The following is a 24,833-nucleotide window of genomic DNA, read 5'->3' as shown; positions in this document are numbered from 1 at the left end:
GTAGCCCTCTCAACTTTTTAACACATGCTATGTGGGTGAAATGATGATAGCATGCCAACTTTCAACATTTTAAGAGTTCATTTGTAGTGCTTTTCAATTTCAGAGTCAACTAGCTCAAAAAAAATAAGTAAATGCAAGAAATATACCAAATGAAGTCAGAAATTGTTGAAATTTTGTGATGTGCCTTTGAATGGTGCATTTTGAACACACAAAAAGTATGGAGTTCAAATAAGTTAAAAAAATGAAATCCCTTTGTAAGAGATGAGTTCTTGTTCGAAACCCTGATATTTCGACACAGATTGTCCGTTTTGTACACGAAGTGCATCCAGTTTTTGTCGTAGCCCTCTCAACTTTTTAACACATGCTATGTGGGTGAAATGATGATAGCATGCCAACTTTCAACATTTTCAGAGTTTATTTGTAGTGCTTTTCAATTTGAGGGTCAACTAGCTCAAAAAAAAATAAGTAAATGCACGAAATAATACAAAATGAAGTCAGAAATTGTTGAAATTTTGTGATGTGCCTTTGAATGGTGCATTTTGAACACAGAAAAACAAGGGGGTTCAAATAAGTTCAAAAAAATGAAATCCCTTTGTAAGAGATGAGTTCTCGTTCGAAACCTGATACTTCGAGAGAGATTGTCCGTTCTGTACACGAAGTGCATCCAGTTTTTGTCGTAGCCCTCTTACCTTTTTAAAATATGCTATGTGGGTGAAATGATGATAGCATGCCAACTTTCAACATTTTCAGAGTTCATTTGTAGTGCTTTTCATTTTCAGGGTCAACTAGCTCAAAAAAAAAAGTAGATGCACGAAATATACCAAATGAAATCAGAAATTGTTGATATTTTGTGATGTGCCTTTGAATGGTGCATTTTGAACACACAAAAAGTATGGAGTTCAAATAAGTTTAAAAAATGAAATCCCTTTGTAAGAGATGAGTTCTCGTTCGAAACCCTGATACTTCGAGAGAGATTGTCCGTTTTGTACACGAAGTGCATCCAGTTTTTGTCGTAGCCATCTCAACTTTTTAACACATGCTATGTGGGTGAAATGATGATAGCATGCCAACTTATAACATTTTCAGAGTTCATTTGTAGTGCTTTTCAATTTCAGGGTCAACTAGCTCAAAAAAAATAAGTAAATCCAAGAAATATACCAAATGAAGTCAGAAATTGTTGAAATATTGTGATGTGCCTTTGAATGGTGCATTTTGAACACACAAAAAGTATGGAGTTCAAATAAGTTAAAAAAAATGAAATCCCTTTGTAAGAGATGAGTTCTCGTTCGAAACCCTGATACTTCGAGAGAGATTGTCCGTTTTGTACACGAAGTGCATCCAGTTTTTGTCGTAGCCCTCTCAACTTTTTAACACATGCCATGTGGGTGAATTGATGATAGAATGCCAGCTTTCAACATTTTAAGAGTTCATTTGTAGTGCTTTTCAATTTCAGGGTCAACTAGCTCAAAAAAAAAGTAAATCCACGAAATATACCAAATGAAGTCAGAAATTGTTGAAATTTTGTGATGTGCCTTTGAATGGTGCATTTTGAACACACAAAAAGTATGGAGTTCAAATAAGTTCAAAAAAATGAAATCCCTTTGTAAGAGATGAGTTCTCGTTCGAAACCCTGATACTTCGAGAGAGATTGTTCGTTTTGTACACGAAGTGCATCCAGTTTTTGTCGTAGCCCTCTCAACTTTTTAACACATGCTATGTGGGTGAAATGATGATAGCATGCCAACTTTCAACATTTTCAGAGTTCATTTGTAGTGCTTTTCATTTTCAGGGTGAACTAGCTCAAAAAAAAATAAGTAAATGCACGAAATATACCAAATGAAGTCAGAAATTGTTGATATTTTGTGATGTGCCTTTGAATGGTGCATTTTCAACACAGAAAAAGTATGGAGTTCAAATAAGTTCAAAAAAATGAAATCCCTTTGTAAGAGATGAGTTCTCGTTCGAAACCCTGAAACTTCGAGAGAGATTGTCCGTTTTGTACACGAAGTGCATCCAGTTTTTGTCGTAGCCATCTCAACTTTTTAACACATGCTATGTGGGTGAAATGATGATAGCATGCCAACTTTCAACATTTTCAGAGTTCATTTGTAGTGCTTTTCAATTTCAGGGTCAACTAGCTCAATAAAAATAAGTAAATGCACGAAATATACCAAATGAAGTCAGAAATTGTTGAAATTTTGTGATGTGCCTTTGAATGGTGCATTTTGAACACACAAAAAGTATGGAGTTCAAATAAGTACAAAGAAATGAAATCCCTTTGTAAGAGATGAGTTCTCGTTCGAAACCCTGATACTTCGAGAGAGATTGTCCGTTTTGTACACGAAGTGCATCCAGTTTTTGTCGTAGCCCTCTCAACTTTTTAACACATGCTATGTGGGTGAAATGATGATAGCATGCCAACTTTCAACATTTTCAGAGTTCATTTGTAGTGCTTTTCATTTTCAGGGTGAACTAGCTCAAAAAAAAAAAAGTAAATGCACGAAATATACCAAATGAAGTCAGAAATTGTTGATATTTTGTGATGTGCCTTTGAATGGTGCATTTTCAACACAGAAAAGGTATGGAGTTCAAATAAGTTCAAAAAAATGAAATCCCTTTGTAAGAGATGAGTTCTCGTTCGAAACCCTGAAACTTCGAGAGAGATTGTCCGTTTTGTACACGAAGTGCATCCAGTTTTTGTCGTAGCCCTCTCAACTTTTTAACACATGCTATGTGGGTGAAATGATGATAGCATGCCAACTTTCAACATTTTCAGAGTTCATTTGTAGTGCTTTTCAATTTCAGGGTCAACTAGCTCAATAAAAATAAGTAAATGCACGAAATATACCAAATGAAGTCAGAAATTGTTGAAATTTTGTGATGTGCCTTTGAATGGTGCATTTTGAACACACAAAAAGTATGGAGTTCAAATAAGTACAAAGAAATGAAATCCCTTTGTAAGAGATGAGTTCTCGTTCGAAACCCTGATACTTCGAGAGAGATTGTCCGTTTTGTACACGAAGTGCATCCAGTTTTTGTCGTAGCCCTCTCAACTTTTTAACACATGCTATGTGGGTGAAATGATGATAGCATGCCAACTTTCAACATTTTAAGCGTTCATTTGTAGTGCTTTTCAATTTCAGAGTCAACTAGCTCAAAAAAAATAAGTAAATGCAAGAAATATACCAAATGAAGTCAGAAATTGTTGAAATTTTGTGATGTGCCTTTGAATGGTGCATTTTGAACACACAAAAAGTATGGAGTTCAAATAAGTTAAAAAAATGAAATCCCTTTGTAAGAGATGAGTTCTTGTTCGAAACCCTGATATTTCGACACAGATTGTCCATTTTGTACACGAAGTGCATCCAGTTTTTGTCGTAGCCCTCTCAACTTTTTAACACATGCTATGTGGGTGAAATGATGATAGCATGCCAACTTTCAACATTTTCAGAGTTTATTTGTAGTGCTTTTCAATTTCAGGGTCAACTAGCTCAAAAAAAAATAAGTAAATGCACGAAATAATACAAAATGAAGTCAGAAATTGTTGAAATTTTGTGATGTGCCTTTGAATGGTGCATTTTGAACACAGAAAAACAAGGGGGTTCAAATAAGTTCAAAAAAATGAAATCCCTTTGTAAGAGATGAGTTCTCGTTCGAAACCTGATACTTCGAGAGAGATTGTCCGTTCTGTACACGAAGTGCATCCAGTTTTTGTCGTAGCCCTCTTACCTTTTTAAAATATGCTATGTGGGTGAAATGATGATAGCATGCCAACTTTCAACATTTTCAGAGTTCATTTGTAGTGCTTTTCATTTTCAGGGTCAACTAGCTCAAAAAAAAAAGTAGATGCACGAAATATACCAAATGAAATCAGAAATTGTTGATATTTTGTGATGTGCCTTTGAATGGTGCATTTTGAACACACAAAAAGTATGGAGTTCAAATAAGTTTAAAAAATGAAATCCCTTTGTAAGAGATGAGTTCTCGTTCGAAACCCTAATACTTCGAGAGAGATTGTCCGTTTTTTACACGAAGTGCATCCAGTTTTTGTCGTAGCCATCTCAACTTTTTAACACATGCTATGTGGGTGAAATGATGATAGCATGCCAACTTATAACATTTTCAGAGTTCATTTGTAGTGCTTTTCAATTTCAGGGTCAACTAGCTCAAAAAAAATAAGTAAATCCAAGAAATATACCAAATGAAGTTAGAAATTGTTGAAATATTGTGATGTGCCTTTGAATGGTGCATTTTGAACACACAAAAAGTATGGAGTTCAAATAAGTTAAAAAAAATGAAATCCCTTTGTAAGAGATGAGTTCTCGTTCGAAACCCTGATACTTCGAGAGAGATTGTCCGTTTTGTACACGAAGTGCATCCAGTTTTTGTCGTAGCCCTCTCAACTTTTTAACACATGCCATGTGGGTGAATTGATGATAGAATGCCAGCTTTCAACATTTTAAGAGTTCATTTGTAGTGCTTTTCAATTTCAGGGTCAACTAGCTCAAAAAAAAAGTAAATCCACGAAATATACCAAATGAAGTCAGAAATTGTTGAAATTTTGTGATGTGCCTTTGAATGGTGCATTTTGAACACACAAAAAGTATGGAGTTCAAATAAGTTCAAAAAAATGAAATCCCTTTGTAAGAGATGAGTTCTCGTTCGAAACCCTGATACTTCGAGAGAGATTGTTCGTTTTGTACACGAAGTGCATCCAGTTTTTGTCGTAGCCCTCTCAACTTTTTAACACATGCTATGTGGGTGAAATGATGATAGCATGCCAACTTTCAACATTTTCAGAGTTCATTTGTAGTGCTTTTCATTTTCAGGGTGAACTAGCTCAAAAAAAAATAAGTAAATGCACGAAATATACCAAATGAAGTCAGAAATTGTTGATATTTTGTGATGTGCCTTTGAATGGTGCATTTTCAACACAGAAAAAGTATGGAGTTCAAATAAGTTCAAAAAAAATGAAATCCCTTTGTAAGAGATGAGTTCTCGTTCGAAACCCTGAAACTTCGAGAGAGATTGTCCGTTTTGTACACGAAGTGCATCCAGTTTTTGTCGTAGCCATCTCAACTTTTTAACACATGCTATGTGGGTGAAATGATGATAGCATGCCAACTTTCAACATTTTCAGAGTTCATTTGTAGTGCTTTTCAATTTCAGGGTCAACTAGCTCAATAAAAATAAGTAAATGCACGAAATATACCAAATGAAGTCAGAAATTGTTGAAATTTTGTGATGTGCCTTTGAATGGTGCATTTTGAACACACAAAAAGTATGGAGTTCAAATAAGTACAAAGAAATGAAATCCCTTTGTAAGAGATGAGTTCTCGTTCGAAACCATGATACTTCGAGAGAGATTGTCCGTTTTGTACACGAAGTGCATCCAGTTTTTGTCGTAGCCCTCTCAACTTTTTAACACATGCTATGTGGGTGAAATGATGATAGCATGCCAACTTTCAACATTTTAAGAGTTCATTTGTAGTGCTTTTCAATTTCAGAGTCAACTAGCTCAAAAAAAATAAGTAAATGCAAGAAATATACCAAATGAAGTCAGAAATTGTTGAAATTTTGTGATGTGCCTTTGAATGGTGCATTTTGAACACACAAAAAGTATGGAGTTCAAATAAGTTAAAAAAATGAAATCCCTTTGTAAGAGATGAGTTCTTGTTCGAAACCCTGATATTTCGACACAGATTGTCCGTTTTGTACACGAAGTGCATCCAGTTTTTGTCGTAGCCCTCTCAACTTTTTAACACATGCTATGTGGGTGAAATGATGATAGCATGCCAACTTTCAACATTTTCAGAGTTTATTTGTAGTGCTTTTCAATTTCAGGGTCAACTAGCTCAAAAAAAAATAAGTAAATGCACGAAATAATACAAAATGAAGTCAGAAATTGTTGAAATTTTGTGATGTGCCTTTGAATGGTGCATTTTGAACACAGAAAAACAAGGGGGTTCAAATAAGTTCAAAAAAATGAAATCCCTTTGTAAGAGATGAGTTCTCGTTCGAAACCTGATACTTCGAGAGAGATTGTCCGTTCTGTACACGAAGTGCATCCAGTTTTTGTCGTAGCCCTCTTACCTTTTTAAAATATGCTATGTGGGTGAAATGATGATAGCATGCCAACTTTCAACATTTTCAGAGTTCATTTGTAGTGCTTTTCATTTTCAGGGTCAACTAGCTCAAAAAAAAAAGTAGATGCACGAAATATACCAAATGAAATCAGAAATTGTTGATATTTTGTGATGTGCCTTTGAATGGTGCATTTTGAACACACAAAAAGTATGGAGTTCAAATAAGTTTAAAAAATGAAATCCCTTTGTAAGAGATGAGTTCTCGTTCGAAACCCTGATACTTCGAGAGAGATTGTCCGTTTTGTACACGAAGTGCATCCAGTTTTTGTCGTAGCCATCTCAACTTTTTAACACATGCTATGTGGGTGAAATGATGATAGCATGCCAACTTATAACATTTTCAGAGTTCATTTGTAGTGCTTTTCAATTTCAGGGTCAACTAGCTCAAAAAAAATAAGTAAATCCAAGAAATATACCAAATGAAGTCAGAAATTGTTGAAATATTGTGATGTGCCTTTGAATGGTGCATTTTGAACACACAAAAAGTATGGAGTTCAAATAAGTTAAAAAAAATGAAATCCCTTTGTAAGAGATGAGTTCTCGTTCGAAACCCTGATACTTCGAGAGAGATTGTCCGTTTTGTACACGAAGTGCATCCAGTTTTTGTCGTAGCCCTCTCAACTTTTTAACACATGCCATGTGGGTGAATTGATGATAGAATGCCAGCTTTCAACATTTTAAGAGTTCATTTGTAGTGCTTTTCAATTTCAGGGTCAACTAGCTCAAAAAAAAAGTAAATCCACGAAATATACCAAATGAAGTCAGAAATTGTTGAAATTTTGTGATGTGCCTTTGAATGGTGCATTTTGAACACACAAAAAGTATGGAGTTCAAATAAGTTCAAAAAAATGAAATCCCTTTGTAAGAGATGAGTTCTCGTTCGAAACCCTGATACTTCGAGAGAGATTGTTCGTTTTGTACACGAAGTGCATCCAGTTTTTGTCGTAGCCCTCTCAACTTTTTAACACATGCTATGTGGGTGAAATGATGATAGCATGCCAACTTTCAACATTTTCAGAGTTCATTTGTAGTGCTTTTCATTTTCAGGGTGAACTAGCTCAAAAAAAAATAAGTAAATGCACGAAATATACCAAATGAAGTCAGAAATTGTTGATATTTTGTGATGTGCCTTTGAATGGTGCATTTTCAACACAGAAAAAGTATGGAGTTCAAATAAGTTCAAAAAAATGAAATCCCTTTGTAAGAGATGAGTTCTCGTTCGAAACCCTGAAACTTCGAGAGAGATTGTCCGTTTTGTACACGAAGTGCATCCAGTTTTTGTCGTAGCCATCTCAACTTTTTAACACATGCTATGTGGGTGAAATGATGATAGCATGCCAACTTTCAACATTTTCAGAGTTCATTTGTAGTGCTTTTCAATTTCAGGGTCAACTAGCTCAATAAAAATAAGTAAATGCACGAAATATACCAAATGAAGTCAGAAATTGTTGAAATTTTGTGATGTGCCTTTGAATGGTGCATTTTGAACACACAAAAAGTATGGAGTTCAAATAAGTACAAAGAAATGAAATCCCTTTGTAAGAGATGAGTTCTCGTTCGAAACCCTGATACTTCGAGAGAGATTGTCCGTTTTGTACACGAAGTGCATCCAGTTTTTGTCGTAGCCCTCTCAACTTTTTAACACATGCTATGTGGGTGAAATGATGATAGCATGCCAACTTTCAACATTTTAAGAGTTCATTTGTAGTGCTTTTCAATTTCAGAGTCAACTAGCTCAAAAAAAATAAGTAAATGCAAGAAATATACCAAATGAAGTCAGAAATTGTTGAAATTTTGTGATGTGCCTTTGAATGGTGCATTTTGAACACACAAAAAGTATGGAGTTCAAATAAGTTAAAAAAATGAAATCCCTTTGTAAGAGATGAGTTCTTGTTCGAAACCCTGATATTTCGACACAGATTGTCCGTTTTGTACACGAAGTGCATCCAGTTTTTGTCGTAGCCCTCTCAACTTTTTAACACATGCTATGTGGGTGAAATGATGATAGCATGCCAACTTTCAACATTTTCAGAGTTTATTTGTAGTGCTTTTCAATTTCAGGGTCAACTAGCTCAAAAAAAAATAAGTAAATGCACGAAATAATACAAAATGAAGTCAGAAATTGTTGAAATTTTGGTATGTGCCTTTGAATGGTGCATTTTGAACACAGAAAAACTAGGGGGTTCAAATAAGTTCAAAAAAATGAAATCCCTTTGTAAGAGATGAGTTCTCGTTCGAAACCTGATACTTCGAGAGAGATTGTCCGTTCTGTACACGAAGTGCATCCAGTTTTTGTCGTAGCCCTCTTACCTTTTTAAAATATGCTATGTGGGTGAAATGATGATAGCATGCCAACTTTCAACATTTTCAGAGTTCATTTGTAGTGCTTTTCATTTTCAGGGTCAACTAGCTCAAAAAAAAAAGTAGATGCACGAAATATACCAAATGAAATCAGAAATTGTTGATATTTTGTGATGTGCCTTTGAATGGTGCATTTTGAACACACAAAAAGTATGGAGTTCAAATAAGTTTAAAAAATGAAATCCCTTTGTAAGAGATGAGTTCTCGTTCGAAACCCTGATACTTCGAGAGAGATTGTCCGTTTTGTACACGAAGTGCATCCAGTTTTTGTCGTAGCCATCTCAACTTTTTAACACATGCTATGTGGGTGAAATGATGATAGCATGCCAACTTATAACATTTTCAGAGTTCATTTGTAGTGCTTTTCAATTTCAGGGTCAACTAGCTCAAAAAAAATAAGTAAATCCAAGAAATATACCAAATGAAGTCAGAAATTGTTGAAATATTGTGATGTGCCTTTGAATGGTGCATTTTGAACACACAAAAAGTATGGAGTTCAAATAAGTTAAAAAAAATGAAATCCCTTTGTAAGAGATGAGTTCTCGTTCGAAACCCTGATACTTCGAGAGAGATTGTCCGTTTTGTACACGAAGTGCATCCAGTTTTTGTCGTAGCCCTCTCAACTTTTTAACACATGCCATGTGGGTGAATTGATGATAGAATGCCAGCTTTCAACATTTTAAGAGTTCATTTGTAGTGCTTTTCAATTTCAGGGTCAACTAGCTCAAAAAAAAAGTAAATCCACGAAATATACCAAATGAAGTCAGAAATTGTTGAAATTTTGTGATGTGCCTTTGAATGGTGCATTTTGAACACACAAAAAGTATGGAGTTCAAATAAGTTCAAAAAAATGAAATCCCTTTGTAAGAGATGAGTTCTCGTTCGAAACCCTGATACTTCGAGAGAGATTGTTCGTTTTGTACACGAAGTGCATCCAGTTTTTCTCGTAGCCCTCTCATCTTTTTAACACATGCTATGTGGGTGAAATGATGATAGCATGCCAACTTTCAACATTTTCAGAGTTCATTTGTAGTGCTTTTCATTTTCAGGGTGAACTAGCTCAAAAAAAAATAAGTAAATGCACGAAATATACCAAATGAAGTCAGAAATTGTTGATATTTTGTGATGTGCCTTAGAATGGTGCATTTTCAACACAGAAAAAGTATGGAGTTCAAATAAGTTCAAAAAAATGGAATCCCTTTGTAAGAGATGAGTTCTCGTTCGAAACCCTGAAACTTCGAGAGAGATTGTCCGTTTTGTACACGAAGTGCATCCAGTTTTTGTTGTAGCCATCTCAACTTTTTAACACATTCTATGTGGGTGAAATGATGATAGCATGCCAACTTTCAACATTTTCAGAGTTCATTTGTAGTGCTTTTCAATTTCAGGGTCAACTAGCTCAATAAAAATAAGTAAATGCACGAAATATACCAAATGAAGTCAGAAATTGTTGAAATTTTGTGATGTGCCTTTGAATGGTGCATTTTGAACACACAAAAAGTATGGAGTTCAAATAAGTACAAAGAAATGAAATCCCTTTGTAAGAGAAGAGTTCTCGTTCGAAACCCTGATACTTCGAGAGAGATTGTCCGTTTTGTACACGAAGTGCATCCAGTTTTTGTCGTAGCCCTCTCAACTTTTTAACACATGCTATGTGGGTGAAATGATGATAGCATGCCAACTTTCAACATTTTAAGAGTTCATTTGTAGTGCTTTTCAATTTCAGAGTCAACTAGCTCAAAAAAAATAAGTAAATGCAAGAAATATACCAAATGAAGTCAGAAATTGTTGAAATTTTGTGATGTGCCTTTGAATGGTGCATTTTGAACACACAAAAAGTATGGAGTTCAAATAAGTTAAAAAAATGAAATCCCTTTGTAAGAGATGAGTTCTTGTTCGAAACCCTGATATTTCGACACAGATTGTCCGTTTTGTACACGAAGTGCATCCAGTTTTTGTCGTAGCCCTCTCAACTTTTTAACACATGCTATGTGGGTGAAATGATGATAGCATGCCAACTTTCAACATTTTCAGAGTTTATTTGTAGTGCTTTTCAATTTCAGGGTCAACTAGCTCAAAAAAAATAAGTAAATGCACGAAATATACCAAATGAAGTCAGAAATTGTTGAAATTTTGTGATGTGCCTTTGAATGGTGCATTTTGAACACAGAAAAACAAGGGGTTCAAATAAGTTAAAAAAAAATGAAATCCCTTTGTAAGAGATGAGTTCTCGTTCGAAACCTGATACTTCAAGAGAGATTGTCCGTTTTGTACACGAAGTGCATCCAGTTTTTGTCGTAGCCCTCTCAACTTTTTAACACATGCTATGTGGGTGAAATGATGATAGAATGCCAACTTTCAACATTTTCAGAGTTCATTTGTAGTGCTTTTCATTTTCAGGGTGAACTAGCTCAAAAAAATAAGTAAATGCACGAAATATACCAAATGAAGTCAAAAATTGTTGATATTTTGTGATGTGCCTTTGAATGGTGCATTTTCAACACAGAAAAAGTATGGAGTTCAAATAAGTTCAAAAAAATGAAATCCCTTTGTAAGAGATGAGTTCCCGTTCGAAACCCTGAAACTTCGAGAGAGATTGTCCGTTTTGTACACGAAGTGCATCCAGTTTTTGTCGTAGCCATCTCAACTTTTTAACACATGCTATGTGGGTGAAATGATGATAGCATGCCAACTTTCAACATTTTCAGAGTTCATTTGTAGTGCTTTTCAATTTCAGGGTCAACTAGCTCAAAAAAAATAAGTAAATGCAAGAAATATACCAAATGAAGTCAGAAATTGTTGAAATATTGTGATGTGCCTTTGAATGGTGCATTTTGAACACACAAAAAGTATGGAGTTCAAATAAGTTAAAAAAATGAAATCCCTTTGTAAGAGATGAGTTCTCATTCGAAACCCTGATACTTCGAGAGAGATTGTCCGTTTTGTACACGAAGTGCATCCAGTTTTTGTCGTAGCCCTCTCAACTTTTTAACACATGCTATGTGGGTGAAATGATGATAGCATTCCAACTTTCAACATTTTAAGAGTTCATTTGTAGTGCTTTTCAATTTCAGGGTCAACTAGCTCAAAAAAAAAGTAAATCCACGAAATATACCAAATGAAGTCAGAAATTGTTGAAATTTTGTGATGTGCCTTTGAATGGTGCATTTTGAACACACAAAAAGTATGGAGTTCAAATAAGTTCAAAAAAATGAAATCCCTTTGTAAGAGATGAGTTCTCGTTCGAAACCCTCATACTTCGACAGAGATTGTCCGTTTTGTACACGAAGTGCATCCAGTTTTTGTCGTAGCCCTCTCAACTTTTTAACACATGCTATGTGGGTGAAATGATGATAGCATGCCAAATTTCAACATTTTAAGAGTTCATTTGTAGTGCTTTTCAATTTCAGGGTCAACTAGCTCAAAAAAAATAAGTAAATGCAAGAAATATACCAAATGAAGTCAGAAATTGTTGAAATTTTGTGATGTGCCTTTGAATGGTGCATTTTGAACACACAAAAAGTATGGAGTTCAAATAAGTTAAAAAAATGAAATCCCTTTGTAAGAGATAAGTTCTTGTTCGAAACCCTGATATTTCGAGAGAGATTGTCCGTTTTGTACACGAAGTGCATCCAGTTTTTGTCGTAGCCCTCTCAACTTTTTAACACATGCTATGTGGGTGAAATGATGATAGCATGCCAAATTTCAACATTTTAAGAGTTCATTTGTAGTGCTTTTCAATTTCAGGGTCAACTAGCTCAAAAAAAATAAGTAAATGCAAGAAATATACCAAATGAAGTCAGAAATTGTTGAAATTTTGTGATGTGCCTTTGAATGGTGCATTTTGAACACACAAAAAGTATGGAGTTCAAATAAGTTAAAAAAATGAAATCCCTTTGTATGAGATGAGTTCTCGTTCGAAACCCTCATACTTCGACAGAGATTGTCCGTTTTGTACACGAAGTGCATCCAGTTTTTGTCGTAGCCCTCTCATCTTTTTAACACATGCTATGTGGGTGAAATGATGATATCATGCCAACTTTCAACATTTTAAGAGTTCATTTGTAGTGCTTTTCAATTTCAGGGTCAACTAGCTCAAAAAAAGTAAATCCACGAAATATACCAAATGAAGTGAGAAATTGTTGAAATTTTGTGATGTGCCTTTGAATGGTGCATTTTGAACACCCAAAAAGTATGGAGTTCAAATAAGTTCAAAAAAATGAAATCCCTTCGTAAGAGATGACTTCTCGTTCGAAACCCTGATACTTCGAGAGAGATTGTCCGTTTTGTACACGAAGTGCATCCAGTTTTTGTCGTAGCCCTCTCAACTTTTTAACACACGCTATGTGGGTGAATTGATGATAGAATGCCAACTTTCAACATTTTAAGAGTTCATTTGTAGTGCTTTTCAATTTCAGGGTCAACTAGCTCAAAAAAAAAGTAAATCCACGAAATATACCAAATGAAGTCAGAAATTGTTGAAATTTTGTGATGTGCCTTTGAATGGTGCATTTTGAACACACAAAAAGTATGGAGTTCAAATAAGTTCAAAAAAATGAAATCCCTTTGTAAGAGATGAGTTCTCGTTCGAAACCCTGATACTTCGAGAGAGATTGTCCGTTTTGTACACGAAGTGCATCCAGTTTTTGTCGTAGCCCTCTCAACTTTTTAACACATGCTATGTGGGTGAAATGATGATAGCATGCCAAATTTCAACATTTTAAGAGTTCATTTGTAGTGCTTTTCAATTTCAGGGTGAACTAGCTCAAAAAAATAAGTAAATGCACGAAATATACCAAATGAAGTCAAAAATTGTTGATATTTTGTGATGTGCCTTTGAATGGTGCATTTTAAACACAGAAAAAGTATGGAGTTCAAATAAGTTCAAAAAAATGAAATCCCTTTGTAAGAGATGAGTTCCCGTTCGAAACCCTGAAACTTCGAGAGAGATTGTCCGTTTTGTACACGAAGTGCATCCAGTTTTTGTCGTAGCCATCTCAACTTTTTAACACATGCTATGTGGGTGAAATGATGATAGCATGCCAACTTTCAACATTTTCAGAGTTCATTTGTAGTGCTTTTCAATTTCAGGGTCAACTAGCTCAAAAAAAATAAGTAAATGCAAGAAATATACCAAATGAAGTCAGAAATTGTTGAAATATTGTGATGTGCCTTTGAATGGTGCATTTTGAACACACAAAAAGTATGGAGTTCAAATAAGTTAAAAAAATGAAATCCCTTTGTAAGAGATGAGTTCTCATTCGAAACCCTGATACTTCGAGAGAGATTGTCCGTTTTGTACACGAAGTGCATCCAGTTTTTGTCGTAGCCCTCTCAACTTTTTAACACATGCTATGTGGGTGAAATGATGATAGCATGCCAACTTTCAACATTTTAAGAGTTCATTTGTAGTGCTTTTCAATTTCAGGGTCAACTAGCTCAAAAAAAAAGTAAATCCACGAAATATACCAAATGAAGTCAGAAATTGTTGAAATTTTGTGATGTGCCTTTGAATGGTGCATTTTGAACACACAAAAAGTATGGAGTTCAAGTAAGTTCAAAAAAATGAAATCCCTTTGTAAGAGATGAGTTCTCGTTCGAAACCCTCATACTTCGACAGAGATTGTCCGTTTTGTACACGAAGTGCATCCAGTTTTTGTCGTAGCCCTCTCAACTTTTTAACACATGCTATGTGGGTGAAATGATGATAGCATGCCAAATTTCAACATTTTAAGAGTTCATTTGTAGTGCTTTTCAATTTCAGGGTCAACTAGCTCAAAAAAAATAAGTAAATGCAAGAAATATACCAAATGAAGTCAGAAATTGTTGAAATTTTGTGATGTGCCTTTGAATGGTGCATTTTGAACACACAAAAAGTATGGAGTTCAAATAAGTTAAAAAAATGAAATCCCTTTGTAAGAGATGAGTTCTTGTTCGAAACCCTGATATTTCGAGAGAGATTGTCCGTTTTGTACACGAAGTGCATCCAGTTTTTGTCGTAGCCCTCTCAACTTTTTAACACATGCTATGTGGGTGAAATGATGATAGCATGCCAAATTTCAACATTTTAAGAGTTCATTTGTAGTGCTTTTCAATTTCAGGGTCAACTAGCTCAAAAAAAATAAGTAAATGCAAGAAATATACCAAATGAAGTCAGAAATTGTTGAAATTTTGTGATGTGCCTTTGAATGGTGCATTTTGAACACACAAAAAGTATGGAGTTCAAATAAGTTAAAAAAATGAAATCCCTTTGTATGAGATGAGTTCTCGTTCGAAACCCTCATACTTCGACAGAGATTGTCCGTTTTGTACACGAAGTGCATCCAGTTTTTGTCGTAGCCCTCTCATCTTTTTAACACATGCTATGTGGGTGAAATGATGATATCATGCCAACTTTCAACATTTTATGAGTTCATTTGTAGTGCTTTTCAATTTCAGGGTCAACTAGCTCAAAAAAAGTAAATCCACGAAATATACCAAATGAAGTGAGAAATTGTTGAAATTTTGTGATGTGCCTTTGAATGGTGCATTTTGAACACCCAAAAAGTATGGAGTTCAAATAAGTTCAAAAAAATGAAATCCCTTCGTAAGAGATGACTTCTCGTTCGAAACCCTGATACTTCGAGAGAGATTGTCCGTTTTGTACACGAAGTGCATCCAGTTTTTGTCGTAGCCCTCTCAACTTTTTAACACACGCTATGTGGGTGAATTGATGATAGAATGCCAACTTTCAACATTTTAAGAGTTCATTTGTAGTGCTTTTCAATTTCAGGGTCAACTAGCTCAAAAAAAAAGTAAATCCACGAAATATACCAAATGAAGTCAGAAATTGTTGAAATTTTGTGATGTGCCTTTGAATGGTGCATTTTGAACACACAAAAAGTATGGAGTTCAAATAAGTTCAAAAAAATGAAATCCCTTTGTAAGAGATGAGTTCTCGTTCGAAACCCTGATACTTCGAGAGAGATTGTCCGTTTTGTACACGAAGTGCATCCAGTTTTTGTCGTAGCCCTCTCAACTTTTTAACACATGCTATGTGGGTGAAATGATGATAGCATGCCAAATTTCAACATTTTAAGAGTTCATTTGTAGTGCTTTTCAATTTCAGGGTCAACTAGCTCAAAAAAAATAAGTAAATGCAAGAAATATACCAAATGAAGTCAGAAATTGTTGAAATTTTGTGATGTGCCTTTGAATGGTGCATTTTGAACACACAAAAAGTATGGAGTTCAAATAAGTTAAAAAAATGAAATCCCTTTGTAAGAGATGAGTTCTTGTTCGAAACCCTGATATTTCGAGAGAGATTGTCCGTTTTGTACACGAAGTGCATCCAGTTTTTGTCGTAGCCCTCTCAACTTTTTAACACATGCTATGTGGGTGAAATGATGATAGCATGCCAAATTTCAACATTTTAAGAGTTCATTTGTAGTGCTTTTCAATTTCAGGGTCAACTAGCTCAAAAAAAATAAGTAAATGCAAGAAATATACCAAATGAAGTCAGAAATTGTTGAAATTTTGTGATGTGCCTTTGAATGGTGCATTTTGAACACACAAAAAGTATGGAGTTCAAATAAGTTAAAAAAATGAAATCCCTTTGTATGAGATGAGTTCTCGTTCGAAACCCTCATACTTCGACAGAGATTGTCCGTTTTGTACACGAAGTGCATCCAGTTTTTGTCGTAGCCCTCTCATCTTTTTAACACATGCTATGTGGGTGAAATGATGATATCATGCCAACTTTCAACATTTTATGAGTTCATTTGTAGTGCTTTTCAATTTCAGGGTCAACTAGCTCAAAAAAAGTAAATCCACGAAATATACCAAATGAAGTGAGAAATTGTTGAAATTTTGTGATGTGCCTTTGAATGGTGCATTTTGAACACCCAAAAAGTATGGAGTTCAAATAAGTTCAAAAAAATGAAATCCCTTCGTAAGAGATGACTTCTCGTTCGAAACCCTGATACTTCGAGAGAGATTGTCCGTTTTGTACACGAAGTGCATCCAGTTTTTGTCGTAGCCCTCTCAACTTTTTAACACACGCTATGTGGGTGAATTGATGATAGAATGCCAACTTTCAACATTTTAAGAGTTCATTTGTAGTGCTTTTCAATTTCAGGGTCAACTAGCTCAAAAAAAAAGTAAATCCACGAAATATACCAAATGAAGTCAGAAATTGTTGAAATTTTGTGATGTGCCTTTGAATGGTGCATTTTGAACACACAAAAAGTATGGAGTTCAAATAAGTTCAAAAAAATGAAATCCCTTTGTAAGAGATGAGTTCTCGTTCGAAACCCTCATACTTCGACAGAGATTGTCCGTTTTGTACACGAAGTGCATCCAGTTTTTGTCGTAGCCCTCTCAACTTTTTAACACATGCTATGTGGGTGAAATGATGATAGCATGCCAAATTTCAACATTTTAAGAGTTCATTTGTAGTGCTTTTCAATTTGAGGGTCAACTAGCTCAAAAAAAATAAGTAAATGCAAGAAATATACCAAATGAAGTCAGAAATTGTTGAAATTTTGTGATGTGCCTTTGAATGGTGCATTTTGAACACACAAAAAGTATGGAGTTCAAATAAGTTAAAAAAATGAAATCCCTTTGTAAGAGATGAGTTCTTGTTCGAAACCCTGATATTTCGAGAGAGATTGTCCGTTTTGTACACGAAGTGCATCCAGTTTTTGTCGTAGCCCTCTCAACTTTTTAACACATGCTATGTGGGTGAAATGATGATAGCATGCCAACTTTCAACATTTTAAGAGTTCATTTGTAGTGCTTTTCAATTTCAGGGTCAACTAGCTCAAAAAAAGTAAATCCACGAAATATACCAAACGAAGTCAGAAATTGTTGAAATTTTGTGATGTGCCTTTGAATGGTGCATTTTGAACACACAAAAAGTATGGAGTTCAAATAAGTTCAACAAAATGAAATCCCTTTGTAAGAGATGACTTCTCGTTCGAAACCCTGATACTTCGAGAGAGATTGTCCGTTTTGTACACGAAGTGCATCCAGTTTTTGTCGTAGCCATCTCAACTTTTCAACACATGCTATATGGGTGAAATGATGATAGCATGCCAACTTTCAACATTTTCAGAGTTTATTTGTAGTGCTTTTCAATTTCAGGGTCAACTAGCTCAAAAAAAAAAGTAAATGCACGAAATATACCAAATGAAGTCAGAAATTGTTGAAATTTTTTGATGTGCCTTTGAATGGTGCATTTTGAACACAGAAAAACAAGGGGTTCAAATAAGTTAAAAAAATGAAATCCCTTTGTAAGAGATGAGTTCTCGTTCGAAACCTGATACTTCGAGAGAGATTGTCCGTTTTGTACACGAAGTGCATCCAGTTTTTGTCGTAGCCCTCTCAATTTTTTAACACATGCTATGTGGGTGAAATGATGATAGCATGCCAACTTTCAACATTTTCAGAGTTCATTTGTAGTGCTTTTCATTTTTAGGGTGAACTAGCTCAAAAAAATAAGTAAATGCACGAAATATACCAAATGAAGTCAGAAATTGTTGATATTTTGTGATGTGCCTTTGAATGGTGCATTTTAAACACAGAAAAAGTATGGAGTTCAAATAAGTTCAAAAAAATGAAATCCCTTTGTAAGAGATGAGTTCTCGTTCGAAACCCTGAAACTTCGAGAGAGATTGTCAGTTTTGTACACGAAGTGCATCCAGTTTTTGTCGTAGCCATCTCAACTTTTTAACACATGCTATGTGGGTGAAATTATGATAGCATGCCAACTTTCAACATTTTCAGAGTTCATTTGTAGTGCTTTTCAATTTCAGGGTCAACTAGCTCAAAAAAAATAAGTAAATGCAAGAAATATACCAAATGAAGTCAGAAATTGTTGAAATATTGTGATGTGCCTTTGAATGGTGCATTTTGAACACACAAAAAGTATGGAGTTCAAATAAGTTAAAAAAATGAAATCCCTTTGTAAGAGATGAGTTCTCATTCGAAACCCTGATACTTCGAGAGAGATTGTCCGTTTTGTACACGAAGTGCATCCAGTTTTTGTCATAGCCCTCTCAACTTTTTAACACATGCTATGTGGGTGAATTGATGATAGAATGCCAACTTTCAACATTTTAAGAGTTCATTTGTAGTGCTTTTCAATTTCAGGGTCAACTAGCTCAAAAAAAAAGTAAATCCACGAAATATACCAAATGAAGTCAGAAATTGTTGAAATTTTGTGATGTGCCTTTGAACGGTGCATTTTGAACACACAAAAAGTATAGAGTTCAAATAAGTTCAAAAAAATGAAATCCCTTTGTAAGAGATGAGTTCTCGTTCGAAACCCTGATACTTCGAGAGAGATTGTCCGTTTTGTACACGAAGTGCATCCAGTTTTTGTCGTAGCCCTCTCAACTTTTTAACACATGCTATGTGGGTGAAATGATGATAGCATGCCAAATTTCAACATTTTAAGAGTTCATTTGTAGTGCTTTTCAATTTCAGGGTCAACTAGCTCAAAAAAAAATAAGTAAATGCAAGAAATATACCAAATGAAGTCAGAAATTGTTGAAATATTGTGATGTGCCTTTGAATGGTGCATTTTGAACACACAAAAAGTATGGAGTTCAAATAAGTTAAAAAAATGAAATCCCTTTGTAAGAGATGAGTTCTTGTTCGAAACCCTGATATTTCGAGAGAGGTTGTCCGTTTTGTACACGAAGTGCATCCAGTTTTTGTCGTAGCCCTCTCAAATTTTTAACACATGCTATGTGGGTGAAATGATGATAGCATGCCAACTTTCAACATTTTAAGAGTTCATTTGTAGTGCTTTTCAATTTCAGGGTCAACTAGCTCAAAAAAAGTAAATCCACGAAATATACCAAATGAAGTCAGAAATTGTTGAAATTTTATGATGTGCCTTTGAACGGTGCATTTTGAACACACAAAAAGTATGGAGTTCAAATAAGTTCAAAAAAATGAAATCCCTTTGTAAGAGATGAGTTCTCGTTCGAAACCCTGATACTTCGAGAGAGATTGTCCGTTTTGTACACGAAGTGCATCCAGTTTTTGTCGTAGCCCTCTCAACTTTTTAACACATGCTATGTGGGTGAAATGATGATAGCATGCCAAATTTCAACATTTTAAGAGTTCATTTGTAGTGCTTTTCAATTTCAGGGTCAACTAGCTCAAAAAAAAATAAGTAAATGCAAGAAATATACCAAATGAAGTCAGAAATTGTTGAAATTTTGTGATGTGCCTTTGAATGGTGCATTTTGAACACACAAAAAGTATGGAGTTCAAATAAGTTAAAAAAATGAAATCCCTTTGTAAGAGATGAGTTCTTGTTCGAAACCCTGATATTTCGAGAGAGATTGTCCGTTTTGTACACGAAGTGCATCCAGTTTTTGTCGTAGCCCTCTCAACTTTTTAACACATGCTATGTGGGTGAAATGATGATAGCATGCCAACTTTCAACATTTTAAGAGTTCATTTGTAGTGCTTTTCAATTTCAGGGTCAACTAGCTCAAAAAAAGTAAATCCACGAAATATACCAAACGAAGTCAGAAATTGTTGAAATTGTGTGATGTGCCTTTGAATGGTGCATTTTGAACACAAAAAAAGTATGGAGTTCAAATAAGTTCAAAAAAATGAAATCCCTTTGTAAGAGATGACTTCTCGTTCGAAACCCTGATACTTCGAGAGAGATTGTCCGTTTTGTACACGAAGTGCATCCAGTTTTTGTCGTAGCCATCTGAACTTTTCAACACATCCTATATGGGTGAAATGATGATAGCATGCCAACTTTCAACATTTTCAGAGTTTATTTGTAGTGCTTTTCAATTTCAGGGTCAACTAGCTCAAAAAAAATAAGTAAATGCACGAAATATACCAAATGAAGTCAGAAATTGTTGAAATTTTGTGATGTGCCTTTGAATGGTGCATTTTGAACACAGAAAAACAAGGGGTTCAAATAAGTTAAAAAAAATGAAATCCCTTTGTAAGAGATGAGTTCTCGTTCGAAACCTGATACTTCGAGAGAGATTGTCCGTTTTGTACACGAAGTGCATCCAGTTTTTGTCGTAGCCCTCTCAACTTTTTAACACATGCTATGTGGGTGAAATGATGATAGCATGCCAACTTTCAACATTTTCAGAGTTCATTTGTAGTGCTTTTCATTTTCAGGGTGAACTAGCTCAAAAAAATAAGTAAATGCACGAAATATACCAAATGAAGTCAGAAATTGTTGATATTTTGTGATGTGCCTTTGAATGGTGCATTTTAAACACAGAAAAAGTATGGAGTTCAAATAAGTTCAAAAAAATGAAATCCCTTTGTAAGAGATGAGTTCTCGTTCGAAACCCTGAAACTTCGAGAGAGATTGTCAGTTTTGTACACGAAGTGCATCCAGTTTTTGTCGTAGCCATCTCAACTATTTAACACATGCTATGTGGGTGAAATTATGATAGCATGCCAACTTTCAACATTTTCAGAGCTCATTTGTAGTGCTTTTCAATTTCAGGGTCAACTAGCTCAAAAAAAATAAGTAAATGCAAGAAATATACCAAATGAAGTCAGAAATTGTTGAAATATTGTGATGTGCCTTTGAATGGTGCATTTTGAACACACAAAAAGTATGGAGTTCAAATAAGTTAAAAAAATGAAATCCCTTTGTAAGAGATGAGTTCTCATTCGAAACCCTGATACTTCGAGAGAGATTGTCCGTTTTGTACACGAAGTGCATCCAGTTTTTGTCATAGCCCTCTCAACTTTTTAACACATGCTATGTGGGTGAATTGATGATAGAATGCCAACTTTCAACATTTTAAGAGTTCATTTGTAGTGCTTTTCAATTTCAGGGTCAACTAGCTCAAAAAAAAAGTAAATCCACGAAATATACCAAATGAAGTCAGAAATTGTTGAAATTTTGTGATGTGCCTTTGAACGGTGCATTTTGAACACACAAAAAGTATGGAGTTCAAATAAGTTCAAAAAAATGAAATCCCTTTGTAAGAGATGAGTTCTCGTTCGAAACCCTGATACTTCGAGAGAGATTGTCCGTTTTGTACACGAAGTGCATCCAGTTTTTGTCGTAGCCCTCTCAACTTTTTAACACATGCTATGTGGGTGAAATGATGATAGCATGCCAAATTTCAACATTTTAAGAGTTCATTTGTAGTGCTTTTCAATTTCAGGGTCAACTAGCTCAAAAAAAAATAAGTAAATGCAAGAAATATACCAAATGAAGTCAGAAATTGTTGAAATTTTGTGATGTGCCTTTGAATGGTGCATTTTGAACACACAAAAAGTATGGAGTTCAGATAAGTTAAAAAAATGAAATCCCTTTGTAAGAGATGAGTTCTTGTTCGAAACCCTGATATTTCGAGAGAGATTGTCCGTTTTGTACACGAAGTGCATCCAGTTTTTGTCGTAGCCCTCTCAACTTTTTAACACATGCTATGTGGGTGAAATGATGATAGCATGCCAACTTTCAACATTTTAAGAGTTCATTTGTAGTGCTTTTCAATTTCAGGGTCAACTAGCTCAAAAAAAGTAAATCCACGAAATATACCAAACGAAGTCAGAAATTGTTGAAATTTTGTGATGTGCCTTTGAATGGTGCATTTTGAACACACAAAAAGTATGGAGTTCAAATAAGTTCAAAAAAATGAAATCCCTTTGTAAGAGATGACTTCTCGTTCGAAACCCTGATACTTCGAGAGAGATTGTCCGTTTTGTACACGAAGTGCATCCAGTTTTTGTCGTAGCCATCTGAACTTTTCAACACATCCTATATGGGTGAAATGATGATAGCATGCCAACTTTCAACATTTTCAGAGTTTATTTGTAGTGCTTTTCAATTTCAGGGTCAACTAGCTCAAAAAAAATAAGTAAATGCACGAAATATACCAAATGAAGTCAGAAATTGTTGAAATTTTGTGATGTGCCTTTGAATGGTGCATTTTGAACACAGAAAAACAAGGGGTTCAAATAAGTTAAAAAAAATGAAATCCCTTTGTAAGAGATGAGTTCTCGTTCGAAACCTGATACTTCGAGAGAGATTGTCCGTTTTGTACACGAAGTGCATCCAGTTTTTGTCGTAGCCCTCTCAACTTTTTAACACATGCTATGTGGGTGAAATGATGATAGCATGCCAACTTTCAACATTTTCAGAGTTCATTTGTAGTGCTTTTCATTTTCAGGGTGAACTAGCTCAAAAAAATAAGTAAATGCACGAAATATACCAAATGAAGTCAGAAATTGTTGATATTTTGTGATGTGCCTTTGAATGGTGCATTTTAAACACAGAAAAAGTATGGAGTTCAAATAAGTTCAAAAAAATGAAATCCCTTTGTAAGAGATGAGTTCTCGTTCGAAACCCTGAAACTTCGAGAGAGATTGTCAGTTTTGTACACGAAGTGCATCCAGTTTTTGTCGTAGCCATCTCAACTATTTAACACATGCTATGTGGGTGAAATTATGATAGCATGCCAACTTTCAACATTTTCAGAGCTCATTTGTAGTGCTTTTCAATTTCAGGGTCAACTAGCTCAAAAAAAATAAGTAAATGCAAGAAATATACCAAATGAAGTCAGAAATTGTTGAAATATTGTGATGTGCCTTTGAATGGTGCATTTTGAACACACAAAAAGTATGGAGTTCAAATAAGTTAAAAAAATGAAATCCCTTTGTAAGAGATGAGTTCTCATTCGAAACCCTGATACTTCGAGAGAGATTGTCCGTTTTGTACACGAAGTGCATCCAGTTTTTGTCATAGCCCTCTCAACTTTTTAACACATGCTATGTGGGTGAATTGATGATAGAATGCCAACTTTCAACATTTTAAGAGTTCATTTGTAGTGCTTTTCAATTTCAGGGTCAACTAGCTCAAAAAAAAAGTAAATCCACGAAATATACCAAATGAAGTCAGAAATTGTTGAAATTTTGTGATGTGCCTTTGAACGGTGCATTTTGAACACACAAAAAGTATGGAGTTCAAATAAGTTCAAAAAAATGAAATCCCTTTGTAAGAGATGAGTTCTCGTTCGAAACCCTGATACTTCGAGAGAGATTGTCCGTTTTGTACACGAAGTGCATCCAGTTTTTGTCGTAGCCCTCTCAACTTTTGAACACATGCTATGTGGGTGAAATGATGATAGCATGCCAAATTTCAACATTTTAAGAGTTCATTTGTAGTGCTTTTCAATTTCAGGGTCAACTAGCTCAAAAAAAAATAAGTAAATGCAAGAAATATACCAAATGAAGTCAGAAATTGTTGAAATTTTGTGATGTGCCTTTGAATGGTGCATTTTGAACACACAAAAAGTATTGAGTTCAAATAAGTTAAAAAAATGAAATCCCTTTGTAAGAGATGAGTTCTTGTTCGAAACCCTCATATTTCGAGAGAGGGTGTCCGTTTTGTACACGAAGTGCATCCAGTTTTTGTCGTAGCCCTCTCAACTTTTTAACACATGCTATGTGGGTGAAATGATGATAGCATGCCAACTTTCAACATTTTAAGAGTTCATTTGTAATGCTTTTCAATTTCAGGGTCAACTAGCTCAAAAAAAGTAAATCCACGAAATATACCAAATGAAGTCAGAAATTGTTGAAATTTTGTGATGTGCCTTTGAATGGTGCATTTTGAACACACAAAAATTATGGAGTTCAAATAAGTTCAAAAAAATGAAATCCCTTTGTAAGAGATGACTTCTCGTTCGAAACCCTGATACTTCGAGAGAGATTGTCCGTTTTGTACACGAAGTGCATCCAGTTTTTGTCGTAGCCATCTCAACTTTTCAACACATGCTATATGGGTAAAATGATGATAGCATGCCAACTTTCAACATTTTCAGAGTTTATTTGTAGTGCTTTTCAATTTCAGGGTCAACTAGCTCAAAAAAAATAAGTAGATGCATGAAATATACCAAATGAAGTCAGAAATTGTTGAAATTTTGTGATGTGCCTTTGAATGGTGCATTTTGAACACAGAAAAACAAGGGGTTCAAATAAGTTAAAAAAAATGAAATCCCTTTGTAAGAGATGAGTTCTCGTTCGAAACCTGATACTTCGAGAGAGATTGTCCGTTTTGTACACGAAGTGCATCCAGTTTTTGTCGTAGGCCTCTCAACTTTTTAACACATGCTATGTGGGTGAAATGATGATAGCATGCCAACTTTCAACATTTTCAGAGTTCATTTCTAGTGCTTTTCATTTTCAGGGTGAACTAGCTCAAAAAAATAAGTAAATGCACGAAATATACCAAATGAAGTCAGAAATTGTTGATATTTTGTGATGTGCCTTTGAATGGTGCATTTTAAACACAGAAAAAGTATGGAGTTCAAATAAGTTCAAAAAAATGAA

Source organism: Hordeum vulgare, chromosome 1H, assembly GCF_904849725.1.
Source record: "Hordeum vulgare subsp. vulgare chromosome 1H, MorexV3_pseudomolecules_assembly, whole genome shotgun sequence".
NCBI classification, from domain to species: Eukaryota; Viridiplantae; Streptophyta; class Magnoliopsida; order Poales; family Poaceae; genus Hordeum; species Hordeum vulgare.
The sequence above is the reverse complement of the archived record's forward strand: the minus strand, read 5'-3'. Positions refer to the sequence as shown.